This window comes from Sphaeramia orbicularis, chromosome 15, assembly GCF_902148855.1.
Source record: "Sphaeramia orbicularis chromosome 15, fSphaOr1.1, whole genome shotgun sequence".
NCBI classification, from domain to species: domain Eukaryota; kingdom Metazoa; phylum Chordata; class Actinopteri; order Kurtiformes; family Apogonidae; genus Sphaeramia; species Sphaeramia orbicularis.
The window spans coordinates 42,054,113-42,069,211 of record NC_043971.1 but is presented as its reverse complement, the minus strand read 5'-3'; the positions used below and the strand labels follow the sequence as shown (position 1 = coordinate 42,069,211).

Below are 15,099 nucleotides of genomic sequence, written 5' to 3'. Positions count from 1 at the left end.
CTGCCTGTTGCCCGACCCTTGTCTGTGCCTCAGCCTCCATTGATTCTACATGTGTTCGACCTTCCTGCCTGTCTTACTGGTATGTGAGCTAGTCTGTCCCCTATGTACTGTTGCCTTTCCGTCTGCCTGCCCGTGTATGACCTGGTCTGTTTACTGACATCCCTCTGCTCTCCCCTAGTCGGATCCCCGACGTGTTTTTTTGGTCCGGGCTGTGAGGGTCCGTCTCCGGTCCACTTCACAAGCCCCGTGAAGAATCCTGAACTCTGTGGCCTCAAGATTCTGTTTACAATCACTGTCAGAGACTTGTCTGTTAACCTTGTGTTTAATAAACGCTGTAAACTTTTACGTCTGCTTCCGGGTCTTGCATGTGGGTTCAGTCTCCGTACTCTGATCATCACAGGGGGGCTGCATCCGGATCAGTGGACCCACTGGGACACAGCAGAACCGGGTTCAGCTGTGATCAGACACTAACAAGGTCTGGTTCTTACTGTGGCCCAGTTCCACTCCACCAGACCTTGGTCAGACCTGGCCCGTTAACGTCCCCCTCCAGACCACCCCCCCCCCCCCCCCCCCCTTTGTTGTGACATGGTGACAGACCGTTCTGCACAGACTCAGATCAGACGGACCTGAGTGATCTGGACACAGTACAGCAGTGACTCAGAATAAACCATCATGTTCAGTCCTGTGTACAAGTCTATGGTCCAGGTCAATGTCAATACAAAACAAAATGAGAGCCATTCTGTTTCGTCCTAGTCTGTGCTGTAAGCTTAGCCAAGTCATCAAGTAATGTGAATTTGATGAAGTCATCCAGTAATGATGTAACGCCCTTTCAAACAAATATATAAGCAGGGGTGGAGTGGTCCCCTTTTTCAGCCTGAGGTTCGTGCCCAAACCAACCAACTTTTTCCATGGAGGAGGACTTTGAATAAATTAAACAGCAGCTAACTCTTGCAGTCATGCTTTTTTATTGGTTATAAGTTCAAGTATATGTTGGTAAGTTAACAGAAAACACTTCGCTTTAACAATATGTCTGATTTAACCCTTTCATGCATGAATCATGAGAACATTAATTAAGACTTTTTTTCTTTATTCCTCTTTAGGCATTTAAAAAAACAATGAGATTATTTATTTTTTTATGAAGCTATTTTTCATGGAGTTGCAAAAATGCGCATTGAATTTTTAAAGTAAAGAAACGTGTATTTATTGATATGCTGTGTGAAAACTATGAAATAAAAACATTTAATGCTGCTAATTTGATGCTTTCTCATATTTTAACATACACTACAAATAAAAAGTTATGGATATTTTAAATTTTTGGGTTATTTATTTTAGTTGGGATTTTTGCACAACGATTTTTACTTTTTTGTGTGTGTGAATTGAAACAAATTTTTTTTATTGACCAGACATAGTTTTATTTACAAATTGCAAAAATGACCAAAAAAATAACCAAAAAAAAAAAAAAAAAAGAAATATCCTTAACTTTTTGTTTGTAGTGTACTCTAATACTAGTCATTACTCACTTCATGGAGATAATATGCAAAAAAAATTAAATAAAGTAATAATAATTGTTAATTACAGTCTAATACCAATAACAAGGAACTGATTTACACTCGAACATGTTAGATCGGGTTTACCAAGAACGGCAAAGTTACAGTAATGTTTTCATTTGCAGTGTATGGGATGATGCATAAGCATCCAGTGTATAGGCTGGTGTGAAACTAAAACAACAAAATCCATGAATATACAAGACAACAGCTGTAGAATAAGTGACCACTATGCATGAAAGGGTTAAATTTAAATCAGATAAAGATTTATAAGGTAAAAAAATATGACAAAGATGAAAACATGTTCACCTTTGTATGGAGCAATAAGTTGAAATTAAAATAATTTAAAATGGAATTTTTCTTCCCAATAGAGAGGTTTTTTATAAGGCATCACTTATTTCCCATAAACCGCAGAGGGAATATAAACTTCCATTACTGACAATATTTTTCTTTTAAAATGATTCAGAAACTAAGTGAAAAGAAAATGTTGTATGTAAGTGTAAATTCCCAGAGTTTGATCTTCATCTTTGTTTGTTTTGTTGTTAAAAGGTCAAGGAAAAACTGGCTTTTCATTCTCTCTGACAAAAACATCACACTGCTTTTGTGTTTACATGAACTTATTGCTTACATTTTCACAGCAAGTGTTACATTCAGAGTGACTCCTGGGTTACACGCAATAAAAATCCAAGGCAATGTTGAAGTGATCCAGAGTGTTTGAAGGTTCAGTGTGTGTAATTCATGTATTCTTGTGTGCTTATAGGACCTTTTTGTTGGAGTTTGTGTTGTGCTGGAGCTAGTTGACTCTAGGCTGATAGTAACTAGTCCTGCACACTTTTACTGTTTAGGACAAGCTTTACAGTCCAAAGAGCCAATTTTGACCCAAAACATAAGAAAGAAATCTGTCTGAAGTCATGAAAAAAAAACCCCATTTAAACCCATGTACATTTTACAAGGTGAGGTAGCCTATTTGTGATTAGTTTGTTATTTAACTTTGGATTTACATTACAATAATGCTGTATTTAGTGCATTTATGAAATTATGCAATTACATAAAAAAAAAAAAAAACATTCAAGATCTTTGCTATTATTATTGGGGTGCACTATTTCCAACAAACAAAATTACATTGTATAATGGAGAAAACGCCCCATTGTTAATAATAAAAATGGATTGGGTTTATGTTTATAGGCTTATTTTGAAAAAGACAAACTATGAACAAATAAAAAATAAGTATAACTTATTGAATTCTGCAAAATAAAAAAGCATGACATAAACTTTAGTTAATATCATAACAAAAAATGAATTTGTCATATCACCCAAAGTGTATGGGCATTTATGCAGGTGGACAATGTTCGGATAGACTTAGACATACAACAAAGTTAAAAAAAAAAAAAAATTCATTCATTCATTTCATTTTAAAATGTTCTTTATGCGGAATCAGTGACATCTTTTAAATCACTTCTTAAAACACATTTTTATAGACTTGCTTTTATGTGATGTTTGTCCCTTTTTAATTTTTATTTATTTATTTTTTTTATTGGAATTTCATCCTGTTTGATTATTAATTTATATGCTCATACATGATGTTGTTTTATCTCATTTCTTCATTTTTGCATTAATTTGACAGCATCATGTCACGTTATCCCTGCCCTCTTTACGCCGATTCACTGAATTTATTCGAAGTGTCATGTTTTTGCATTTGTTGTACACATCTCTCTTATTGTGTTGCTTCTGTTTCAGTGTTTTTACTTGCATCTTGTATCCTGCTGTTGTGCCCTCTGCTTTGTCTGTCAAGCACTCTGTAAACTTTGTTTTTAAAAGGTGCTATATAAATAAAGCTATTATTATTATGTTTTTTGACAAAGCCACAGGGAGACACAGACAGAGGCTAAAGAGCCACATTTGCCCCACTGGCCATGGTTGCAGACCCCTGGTTCAGGATTAGCAGAAAAGCGGCGTTAAAGACCTCGAAAGCAAGCGTGAGGATTTACTGCCTGGAGTCTACATCAGTGTATGGGATGTTATTGTAGGATTTGTGATGAGGTGCTTGAGGAAGAAATGAAGACCCTGGTGCTAAAAGTACTGAAGTCGCAAAAAAGTCTGGTAAAAATATTTATAGGTTGGACTTCACTGAACAAATACAACATGTTTATATGCTCAACTTCAATTGTCCAAAAATTTGTTCAGCACAAAAAGGCAGCCAGACCACCAGTCTGCTGTTCTGATGTTATAAAGAAAAAAACAAAGAATTGTCCAAAAAATGTGACTTTTAGCACCAGGGTTTTCAAATGCTTTGCACTGTAAAAAAAAATCCTGTTGTTTTTACAGAAAAAAAACTGGCAGCTGTGGTTACCAGAACAATACTGTAAAAAACACATCCAACTGTAAACATATTTACGGAGTAACATGTGGATTTAACATTTTAAACATGTAGATTTAACACTGGTAAATGGACTGCATTTATTCAGTGCATTTTCTACACCTTCATGGTGTCCAAAGCCACCAGGTCAATTTAGGGTTCAGTGTCTTCCATGGACACTTTGACATATGGACAGTCTGAGCCAGGATTCGAACCATCAACCCTTTGGTTACTGGACGAGCCACTCTACGAACTCAACCAACCCATTAATTTACAAATTTAAAATGTTAAATTGTTAAATGTTTATAACTTTTTTATTAAAAAAAAAAAAAAAGCAAATAGGCCGTTATTTCAACATTATGGTCTTGCAATTTAAACAGCATCACATTCTTTTTCAATGTATAGTTTTATTTTCTAAAAACAATAGAAATACATAATTTCTTCATACAAATCTGGTTTTGTTCACATACTCTTCCTGTAAGAACTACAGCTATATTTGATTCAATCGTTAACACAAAAATCTTTTCAAATAAACAACTTTGCTTTGTATTGTTACTTACAGTTTTTTTATGTTGCAATTTTACAACTTTTTGGTGTTAATTCTACAGTCATTTTTTACAGTGTGTTCATTTCAAGGCCTTATTTGTGCACAGATAAGAGCTCACACAGCAACTCTCTGCTGACCGTCCAAATGGAAGACACTTTTCTACCTAAAAGTTGTAGTCTCAGATACTTACTGCATGCAGTAGACACATGATAATGACAACAGTTTACACACAGGGTGACATTTAGCGTACAGGATGACATTTAGATAATGACAACATCTTAAGGCGAGAATATCATCTTCTTGATATAAAGAACAATCACACTACAAAACACACAGAGCCTAGAACAGATTAGGACACTTACATGAGTCTAATCAGTCATAAGAACACAACAGGAACACAGTCATTTTTCTATGAGTTGTCATGGAAGGAGGCAACTGAGCCAGTCATTAGCTTAGAAATGCACTCAGCTAATGCCAACAAATGAATGACATGAAGGAGTCCAGCAGGTGGATGATGGCGTGTCTGATTGCTGAAGGAGGGGTCTGCAGACACACCGGAGCAGACTGTGACATCTTCGCCTCTACCTCTGCTTCCCACTTCTTCCCACTTCCATGCATAAGGTGAGGAGGGGAGCGTCAGAGCTCAGGCAGGGGGAAGCAGGCAGGGCTCTGGAGGGAGGCGGGTTGTTCATGTTCAGATTTTTACTAAGTGCCAGATCAGTAGGTATAGCATTAATCACTATTTCTATTACACAAAAATGTCCGCAAGTGTCAAACATGTGGCCCGGCAGCCAAATTCAGCCCACCAAAGGGTTCAGTCTGGCCCCTGGGATGAATTTGTAAAATGCAAAAATTACACTGAAGATATTAACAATTAAAGATGTTAAAATCATTTTAGGTCATTTCAGTTTAAAGTGGATCAGACCAGTAAAATACTATCATAACAACCTATAAATAATGAGAACTGTAAATTTGTCTCTTTGTTTAAGTGTAAAAAAAAAAGTAAAATTACACAAAAATGTTTACATTTACAGTCTAGCCTTTAACAAAAAAATGTGAATATCTGAAATGTCTTAAGAGAAGTATGTGGAATTTTAATAACATTTGTCCCGTTATTTAATGTTTTATGTATTTGTAGAGCCACTGTGATCTCTAAATTGTGATTCACATATATACAGGGTGGGGAAGCAAAATTTACAATGAACATTTAGTTGTTTTTTCTCAGCAGGCACTACGTCAATTGTTTTGAAACCAAACATATATTGATGTCATAATCATACCGAACACTATTATCCATACCTTTTCAGAAACTTTTGTCCATATGAGTAATCAGGAAAGCAAACGTCAAAGAGTGTGTGATTTGCTGAATGCACTCGTCACACCAAAGGAGATTTCAAAAATAGTTGGAGTGTCCATAAAGACTGTTTATAATGGAAAGAAGAGAATGACTATGAGCAAAACTATTACGAGAAAGTCTGGAAGATACTATTAAAGAAGAATGAGAGAAGTTGTCACCCCAATATTTGAGGAACACTTGCGCAAGTTTCAGGAAGCGTGTGAAGGCAGTTATTGAGAAAGAAGAAGGACACATAGAATAGAAACATTTTCTATTATGTCAATTTTCTTGTGGCAAATAAATTCTCATGACTTTCAATAAACTAATTGGTCATACACTGTCTTTCAATCCCTGCCTCAAAATATTGTAAATTTTGCTTCCTCATCCTGTAAATGATAAACTAAGGCGTAATATTGTTAACATTGCACTTATTTTACTAAAGAATTTTCAGGTTGTTCATATTTTTGTTCATGTTATGTTCAAGTACAATTCGTAGATGTAAACATTTTCATTACGGAATTTACATTTTTCACTCAAAAGTTCTTATCCTATCATTTATATTATTTTACTGGTCCGGCCCACTTTATATCATATTAGGCTGGATGTGGCCCCTGAACTAAAATGAGTTTGAAACCCCTGCTTTATACCAATGTCTTGGTCATCTGGTTTTATTATGGACATGGGTGAATGAATTGCTTCTCAGATCTTTTACCAGAGTCCCTCAAATGTTGGATCAGGTGAATCATACCACATTTATTCCAAACGTCGCCTACTAACCTCTTGTAACTTTTACGACCTAATAACAACACATGCTTCTATGGAGGCTGCCAAAAGTCCCATAGATTACAATAAGGAGTTGATTTGTAGGGAGGACAAGGACTGATTGAGCCAAATCTTTCTCTGAGTCCAACGGCTTAAGCTAGAGAAGATGGCTGAGTGAATCCCTGCTCGGATCACTTACCTGAGGTTCACTCACAGGCAGAGATGTCTGATTCACATTAACCCATAAAGATCCAAACTACCACTGGCAACTGAAATATTATTTTAATTTAGATAGTTGAATTCTTAAGTTTAATCACATGTTAGTCAATATTAGTCAGGATTCTTTTGTGTCACTAGATTTTCTTTATTTCACTGGTCAGTCAGAAATTTCTTAGGATAGGTCACATCTTGGTCACATACTAAACTGACAGATTTATGATCACAGGACTTTACCTTAGGCACACTTTTAAATACACACACCCACAGACGACCGTAAACAACAAGAGATAAGAGATAAACACGGTTAATGTGGAGGTATCACATCTGCCTGACTTTAGAGTCAGATGACACCAGTCCATTTTCTGTGACCCAGCCCACCTAGCACAAGGGGGTCAGCCCACAGTTTGAAGATCAGGTTACAAGGATTATAAAAGGGATGTGCATTAGAATGTCTGGATCCATTTCCTGCTTGGTGTGGATCCTCAGCTGAGTTATATTTTGTTTGTGATCAGATCATGTCAATAATTAATTTATAAAAATGAGACCAAAAAGAATCCAGAACTTATTCTTGGAGCTTCCAACAAAAGAACACGTTAACACGACCAAAATCGTCTACCAATATATAATGTTTAATAACTTCTGATCCACTAATCCTATCAATACATGTAAATAACACTGGTCTACAATTTTTTAGAAATGATTTGCTTCAGAGATTAAATGTGCTAAATGTTACGTATTTTAATAAGATTAATTGGAAAATAAGTGACAGAAGTGCCGGTTTGCTGATGTTTTCAAGGTATATGATTAAGTGTTATTACACATTTATATTGGTTTATGTACATTTATATAATAGTTTTATAAATCTTCCACTAAATAGAACCTGTAAAGTGAATGTATTCTAATGTGCAGACAGTGTTTTGAAGTAGATCTTGTAGCTCTGAGACAAATATTCCTTTTGAGTCAAACCCATTTTCTCGTTAATTCTTGAATTTCACATTTTGACCCAAGGCTGTATCTTGGAAAGTTCAGCCAACCAGCATTTTTTACTTGATTTTTCTTTATCAGTGACTCTCATGTGGCAAAATTTCATTACTTTTATTCTGGAAGCATTTTCCTTGTAGACCAGTGCAATTGGTGTAAAATGCAGTTTGTCATCTTTTCATGGTCATCAGATATGACCCATCTGGACGTTCAGAGGCTCCGTAGTTACCATGGAAACACCATCATCTTCTACAACATTGATTCACCAGTAAAACCCATTGAGTTTGATCAATGACAGTGGATGAAGATACATTTCTATGTTCAGTTAATGTTAGATTTGCTGAAAAAGTTACTTTTTCTTCAGTTTTCTCTGTTTCTGCTATTATGACAGTTAATTTTAATCTGAAGTTTTATGAACAAATACATGATCAGTAAATTAAATATGGGAAAAAAACAGATTTTTTTTTGGAGAAACGCAAAATGCAAAGGATAATATTATAAAAATGGTGATAAATCATTTAAGAAAGGTTAAATAGAGAGAACAATTCATGTGGAAACTGCTGCAAAAGTAGCTCTGGGTCTTTATGGGTTAAAATGATCCCAGTTTCCCATCACTGTTTTATAATAAAGGTATCTCTCAAACATCACTTTGCATGGTACAAAACAGCCTAAAATGACAGAGAAAGTGAGTTTAGATATTGTAAGTGAGCACATCCACATTTGTGTTTACCATAAATCTAGTGGTGGAATGTAACAAAGTAAAAGTACTTTGTTACTGTACTAAAGTTAATTTTTTTGATGTATCTGTGTTTTACCTAAGTAAATTTATGGAAGGGTACTTTTTACTTTTACTTCACTACATTTTAGAGCAGGTATCTATACTTTTTACTCCACTACTTTTTGAATTTTGTTTGCATTACATGTTACTTTTGTTTTCTTCTTCTTTTTGCAAATTTATTGTGCTGTGCAACTGTATGCATCACTGTAAATAAGCTGTAGAGGTTCAGCTGGATTAATCTTCTCTCCCAAAACAGAGCGGCCAATTCCATCACTTTTAATCAATATTTACTTTATTAACTATAATGGTTGAATCTGGATCAAATACTTTTCCTTTTTCCTTTTTAAAGTACGTTTTAAAATGAGTACTTTTGTCCTTTTACTTAAGTAGATTTTTCCCTGGATACTTTTACTTAAGTAAATTTTCTGCCCCTGTAAAAAAAAGTGAGTACTTCATCCACCACTGTATAAACCCTTGTTTCATATCCATAGTGGAAGCAACAATAAATGTTAAGCAAGGTTCAAGCTTCAAGGTTACTTTATTTGTACCTGTGGGTAGATTTGTTTTGCAGTCAAGGTGATTGCTTTGGCATTACAGCAAGACATATATTGAACATGTTAGGCAGGTACTTGATCGAGCTTACAGACAAAAAGACAGGACAAAAAGTGCTCAGAGTTCTACCATTCAACAGTATAGCAGCATGGATAAGTGAAAGAATAAAATAAATAAATAAGATCTAATAAATAAAAACAAGATGCAATAAAACACAATAAAAACCCAGAGAAGATTAAAACAGTCTGGGATAAAAACCAGGATAAGAACATAAAATTTTAAAATTTGAAGTCACAATAATAATAAATAGAGCAAAGAAATAGGATAAATAACTAAAATAAGCCAATAAAGTGCAGTGTCACTATTTCTTATTGAGCTCAGTGACGGCGACAGGATCAAAGCTGTTTTTACAACGCTGTGTCCTGCACCATGGGACTAAGAACCTCCGTCCAGAGAAAAGGAGCTGAAATTCACATCGTAAAGGGTGGGAGTCATTATTAAGAACTGATGAAGCCATCCTCTGTACCTGTTTAGTGCATGAACCAAAATCGATGTATTTCTTTATACATGAATTGTACCTGCAAGAAGATATAGGTACAAATATTTTATTTATATTTTTTTTATCTGGTTTAGTATTGACTATTTTTAACAATAGTGCAAAGCAGCTTAGTTTCAGGAAAAGTCAGAATCTGAAGGGATTCAGTATTTTATCCAACATAGTAACACATAATTGGAAGAAAAGGTGAATTTGACTTACTAGCACCCTCCAGTGTTAAAGGTTCCTGTTTTTTTGTGTTCATTAATCTCATTCTAATTTAACAATCTTCGTGAAAATGTAGCAGCTACGAAGGATTTCCAGTCACTGCGGACATTTAGAAGATTGATATTGTCTCTCCTGAAAGGGTCTGCGTCCCCTAGAATACAGAACATTATATTATGATGCTCCTCGTGTCTGTTTGCTGATACGACCTTGCCTGTCAAAGACTCCTAAGTGGCGTAATTGCTTGTACAACCTTCAGGAGGTTGTGCATTCTTGTCCCCCATTAGAGTCGAGCATTTGTGGACAGCGTGTGGACAGAGCGCATTACGGGTGGTCACTATTCTCCTCCTCCTTCCATCTATCCCCCACCTTTAATCCCTCCCTCCTATCATACTACCCCCCCCACCCCCCTTTATGTTTTTTTTTTTTTTTTTTTTTTTTATGAGAACTGTCACATTCACTCCCCTTGTACTCCTGCTGGAAGTGAATTCCTCAGCCAGTCTTCCAGTCTTCACCTCAGAGGGTGTAATAGAAAATCTTTCAGTACATTTTTATTAATAATTATATCATAAAACACAAAACTACGACCAGAGACCCTATGGAGGTCCTGATATGAAAAGCTTTGCTCAACATGTCGGAGCAGAAGAAACAGCAAAGACAGTCGACCTGAACGCAAAGTTAATTGAAAACAGCAAAATGTTTGAGACACGTTTTGTGTGTATGTGTGTCTTTCTGGGTGATATTTACTGCTCTGAAATGTACTTCAATCTTTTCTCTATTGCTGACTTTTTCACTTCTTTTTCCATTAAAAGAGTATTTCCACACAGTCCTTCTGCACTCACGGTCATGGTCTACAAATCTAACAAGAACCTTATATAATGGATGGGTGGCATGTCTATTCCTTCCCTTCCCTTCCCTTCCCTTCCCTTCCCTTCCCTTCCCTTCCCTTCCCTTCCCTTCCCTTCCCTTCCCTTCCCTTCCCTTCCCTTCCCTTCCCTTCCCTTCCCTTCCCTTCCCTTCCCTACCCTACCCTACCCTTTGCATAAAGACTTTGATATATTAAAGTGTCATTACATTGTATTCAATAAAAAACCAGGTGTCCATTTTTCAGTTTGTTCCTCTTTAGGTCATATCTAATTTTCTAGTTCATTGGAAAACATGTTTAACATTATGAGAAAATACTATACAAAAAATATTAAAGTATTTCATATCAGATTTATTAGGACCTGGAGGTTTTTGTTTTTGTTTTTGTTTTTTTTTTTACAATAATTTTAGCACTTGTGTCAATGCCATGGCCATTTTGATATTTTAAAAAATGAACACAATCACTTTATCAGCAGACAAACTGAATACACCATGTATTTTGCATTCATTTTATACTTAACACATTCAGTCACCACTTTTTCTTAAATTCAGGGATAACACAGCAGCAAAATTCTGCACAGCTAAAGACCTTTAGATCCTGTTCAAATCAGTTCAATTTCAAAACCTAAAAAAAGTATCATGTAAATTGAAAAGAGCTGAACAGACTTAAATAAATTCTACAGGTTATTGTGATTTTAGCAGTTTATTCTGTCCTTGCAGACTTGTTACTCTCCGAAGAAAAAGGCTTTTATATATGATAAATAAGCATAGTAGTCAACCTTTTTGCACCATTAATGCTTCGTTCTCTGATCAGCTATAACACTGTAACCACTGACAGGAGACAAGGTGATAATATTGATTATTTCCTTCCAATGGGACCTTTCACTGGGTTGGAGATATTAGGCAGCAAATGAACATTTAGTCCATTGGTTCCCAACCTTTTTTGACTCATGACCCCATTTTAACATCACAAATTTCTGGCGACCCCAGACATTCAAACAGAGGTGTTTTTTTTGCTAAAATTTATTTGTTTTTGATCATGTAATAGTTTGTTACACTATGTTGCAAATAAAGATTAATTTTAGATGATATTTAGTCTGTATAATGTAATATTATTATGGACGGAGGCAGAAAAGTCAGGTGTAGATTACTGCACAAAGTGAGAATTTGATTTTCCTTGGTCAGGATATGTACAGTCAGTCCAACTTGGATTTAGAAGGCTGAAAATTAATACTGAAAAAACAATAACTACAATTAGGATTTATGAAAAAGCTGCAGCATCTGAAACCACCCATAATGAACATTTGAAAGATAAACAGTACCACAGTGCTTCAGTTTCAGCTTCAGAGTTTGTCATGTCTTTCATGTATTGTGATTGTCTCTCTCAACTCACCATATATTTTTTATTTGTAAGTGGGTTTTTTTTTTTTTTTTATTATTATTATTATTTTAATCAATTACTAGAAATTTCAGGCGACCCCATTTGAATTCCAGGTGACCCCACGTGGGGTCCCGACCCCAAGGTTGAAAAACACTGATTTAGTCTCTGAAGCTGATGTTCTGGAAGCAGCAAAATGACAAACATAAGAAACTGAGTGACTTTGTCCAGGTCCATATTGTAATGTTGATGACTGGTTCAGAGCATCTCCAGCTGTAGGTCTTGTTGGTTGCTCCTAGTCTGCAATGGTTAGTACTCACCAAAAATGGACTAAGGAAGGACATCATAAACTCAGGACCATTGATCATCTGTGGGAGGTGTTGGACAAATAAATCTGATACATGAAGGTCCACCTCTGTACTTCCAGGACTTCATGGATCTGCTGCTAACGTCTTGGTCCAGATACCACAGAACACCTTTAGAGGTCTGGTGGAGTCTAGGCCTCGGGTCAGAGCTGTTTATGTGGAAAAAGGGGAACCTACACAATATTAGACAGGTGGTAATAATGTTCTGATCCCATAGATACTCCATTAGTTGAGGTAGTTGTTCTTCAGATACTTTTGGTAGGTTCTAACTGCTTTACACTGGGAATGAGCAAGATCTGGAGATCCTCCGACCCAGTGATTTGACCGTCAGTTTCTCCCTTGCCAGTGTTGCTTAGATCCCTACTCTTACCCATTTTACGGTTTCTAACACATCAGCTTCAAGGGCTAAATGTTCACTTACTGCCTAATATATCCAACCCACTGACAGGTCCCATTGGAATTAGACACTTAAAATTAATACCACTTTGCCTGTCACTGGGCATTATGTTATGGCTGATCGATGTATGTAAGTCATGTGCATTCAGTGAGAGGACATAATCCAAGGATACAAGTATTTCCTACAGTCAATGACGTAAAGTACTGTGACAGGCCAAACAGGAGATTCAGAGTTTGCGTTTTGTGTCATGATGCTGCTTGGCTTTAAATATCTATTTGTTGTAGGTGTGGAAAAGATGCGAGTTTTTATAGTAAAGATTCAAGGTGAAGGACAATGATCCAGTAAATGTCAAATTGATAATTTGATCAAAAATACACCAAATTTAATAGCTCAGCATTAGAACTGTTGTAAGTTTTACTTAGTTTTTTGTGTTGTTACTTCATCGTGCTGAAAAATTAAAATGTCTGCTCACTTCTAGTTTTAGTGCAAGATGTATGTATGTATGTATTTATTTCGAACATGCAAATAAACAAAATAAAACAAAACAAAGCAAATTAAGACAAAAACAAAATAACATTTAAATGAACAGTATCTTTTTTCAAGCACATACAAGTCTGAATTTTGCATGGTCAAAAAGACATGAAACATAGCACAGAATTTCAGTACGACATTATTTTAGTTAAATTATGAGTTTTTTAAAACTACAACTTTATTCTCATAATATTATGGCTTTATTCTCAAAATATTACAACTTTATTCTCATAAAATTATGACTCTTTTTGTATTCAACTTTATTCTCATAAAATTATGGGTTTTATCTCAATATTTTACAACTTTATTCTTGTATTGACAAGTGTTATTATTTTCTTATGTCGCCCTAATACACCATCGTATTAAGTAAAAACTTTGAAACATTTTATAAGTGTAGATGACAGTGTAAACAAAATTAAAGACAAAATATAAACATTTAGTGCAATGACATTTAACACAACATCATATGCATGTCACTATATTGTTTAATCTGAATTAAAGTTTGTTCACTGTGTGGACGTATGTCTTTCAGGTGCTCACACATAGTAGGTTCAAGTGGTCAGGGTTTGGGTTGGGGCTGCTTATGTGGACAGAGCAGCCTTTGTGGAGGTTTTTTTTTTCTTTCTTAGAGCTGCACAGACAATGTGATTGCTGAAGATGGTATGTTGATGTGATGGACTTAAGCTGAGGTTTGCGCTCTCCGACTCCTTTCTAGTTTTGCAATGTAACACTTACCTGCAAAAATAGAACACATGGAAACACATGCATGCATTTTGCAGTGCTTCAGGCTGTTTGTCTGTTGTAGTTTATTGTCGAGTGATAAAGTAGTCCTATGGGAGATGGCATAATGGTAGAGTTAAAGCAGTATGAGCCACGATGGGATGTAATATTATGGAGCCAAAACGATGACTTTATGTTTGCAATTGAAAATAAAATTCTGCATTGAAAACACACCCTGAAACTGAAAAAGGTAACATTGGCATTGAAAAATGTTTAGTAAAAAAAATTCTAATGCATCAAAACAGGTATTGGCATTGATAATGTTTCGCTGAAGTTTAAAACACAAGCATCAAATGTTACATTATTTCATTTTTAGAATTTTTTTTTGCATTCTGATGTGTTTTCGAATGATCATCATATTGTTTTTATTTGATCTCACTGTTTTATCAATCACAGTTTATAGTTTCAATGACTTTTTTTTTTTTTTAAATCAGTTTTTTTACATTTACTGTGGTTTTTCAATTTCAACTTTCTGTCATCTTTTTGGTGTGGAGGGGAGGGTTTGAGGGGAAGGGCTAGGAGGCCATGATTTGCATATTATTTGGTTGTTGCCATTACAATTTTTGACAGTACACTTTTGTCAATGTCAATATTTCTTTTTTCAGTTTCAGGGTGTATATTCATTGTGAAATTTTATTTTCAATATCAAGCGTTAAAGTCATTGTTTTGGCTCCATACGATATGAAGTGTTTTAATATATTCAGGTGCATGTTTGGAATAGGCTACATTTCCACACTTGCATCCTTGATTTGTTTTATGGAGTTTTTATTTGGCCCCAGTGTGATTGGCTGTATTAAACTGTGAAAGAAGTACTCAGAAAAACAACAAATGAATCTGAACACAAATCACACAGCGTGTTACTAATTCCAAACATAATCACAGATGCAAAATGATGGAGGAGTAAACATGTACTTAGTGTTTTGGCAGCCGTTGTGGTCACAGCATCACA

General features: G+C 35.4%; 1 long non-coding RNA gene across 1 annotated transcript; it reads left to right on the top strand.

The window, feature by feature from the left end:
* Positions 1-6,853: 6,853 nt before the first annotated feature.
* Positions 6,854-13,728, top strand: LOC115434481 (uncharacterized). Its single transcript, XR_003937543.1, has 3 exons — positions 6,854-6,864; positions 9,813-9,817; positions 13,503-13,728. It is a non-coding gene; the product is annotated as an uncharacterized LOC115434481 (long non-coding RNA).
* The last annotated feature ends 1,371 nt before the right edge of the window (positions 13,729-15,099 follow it).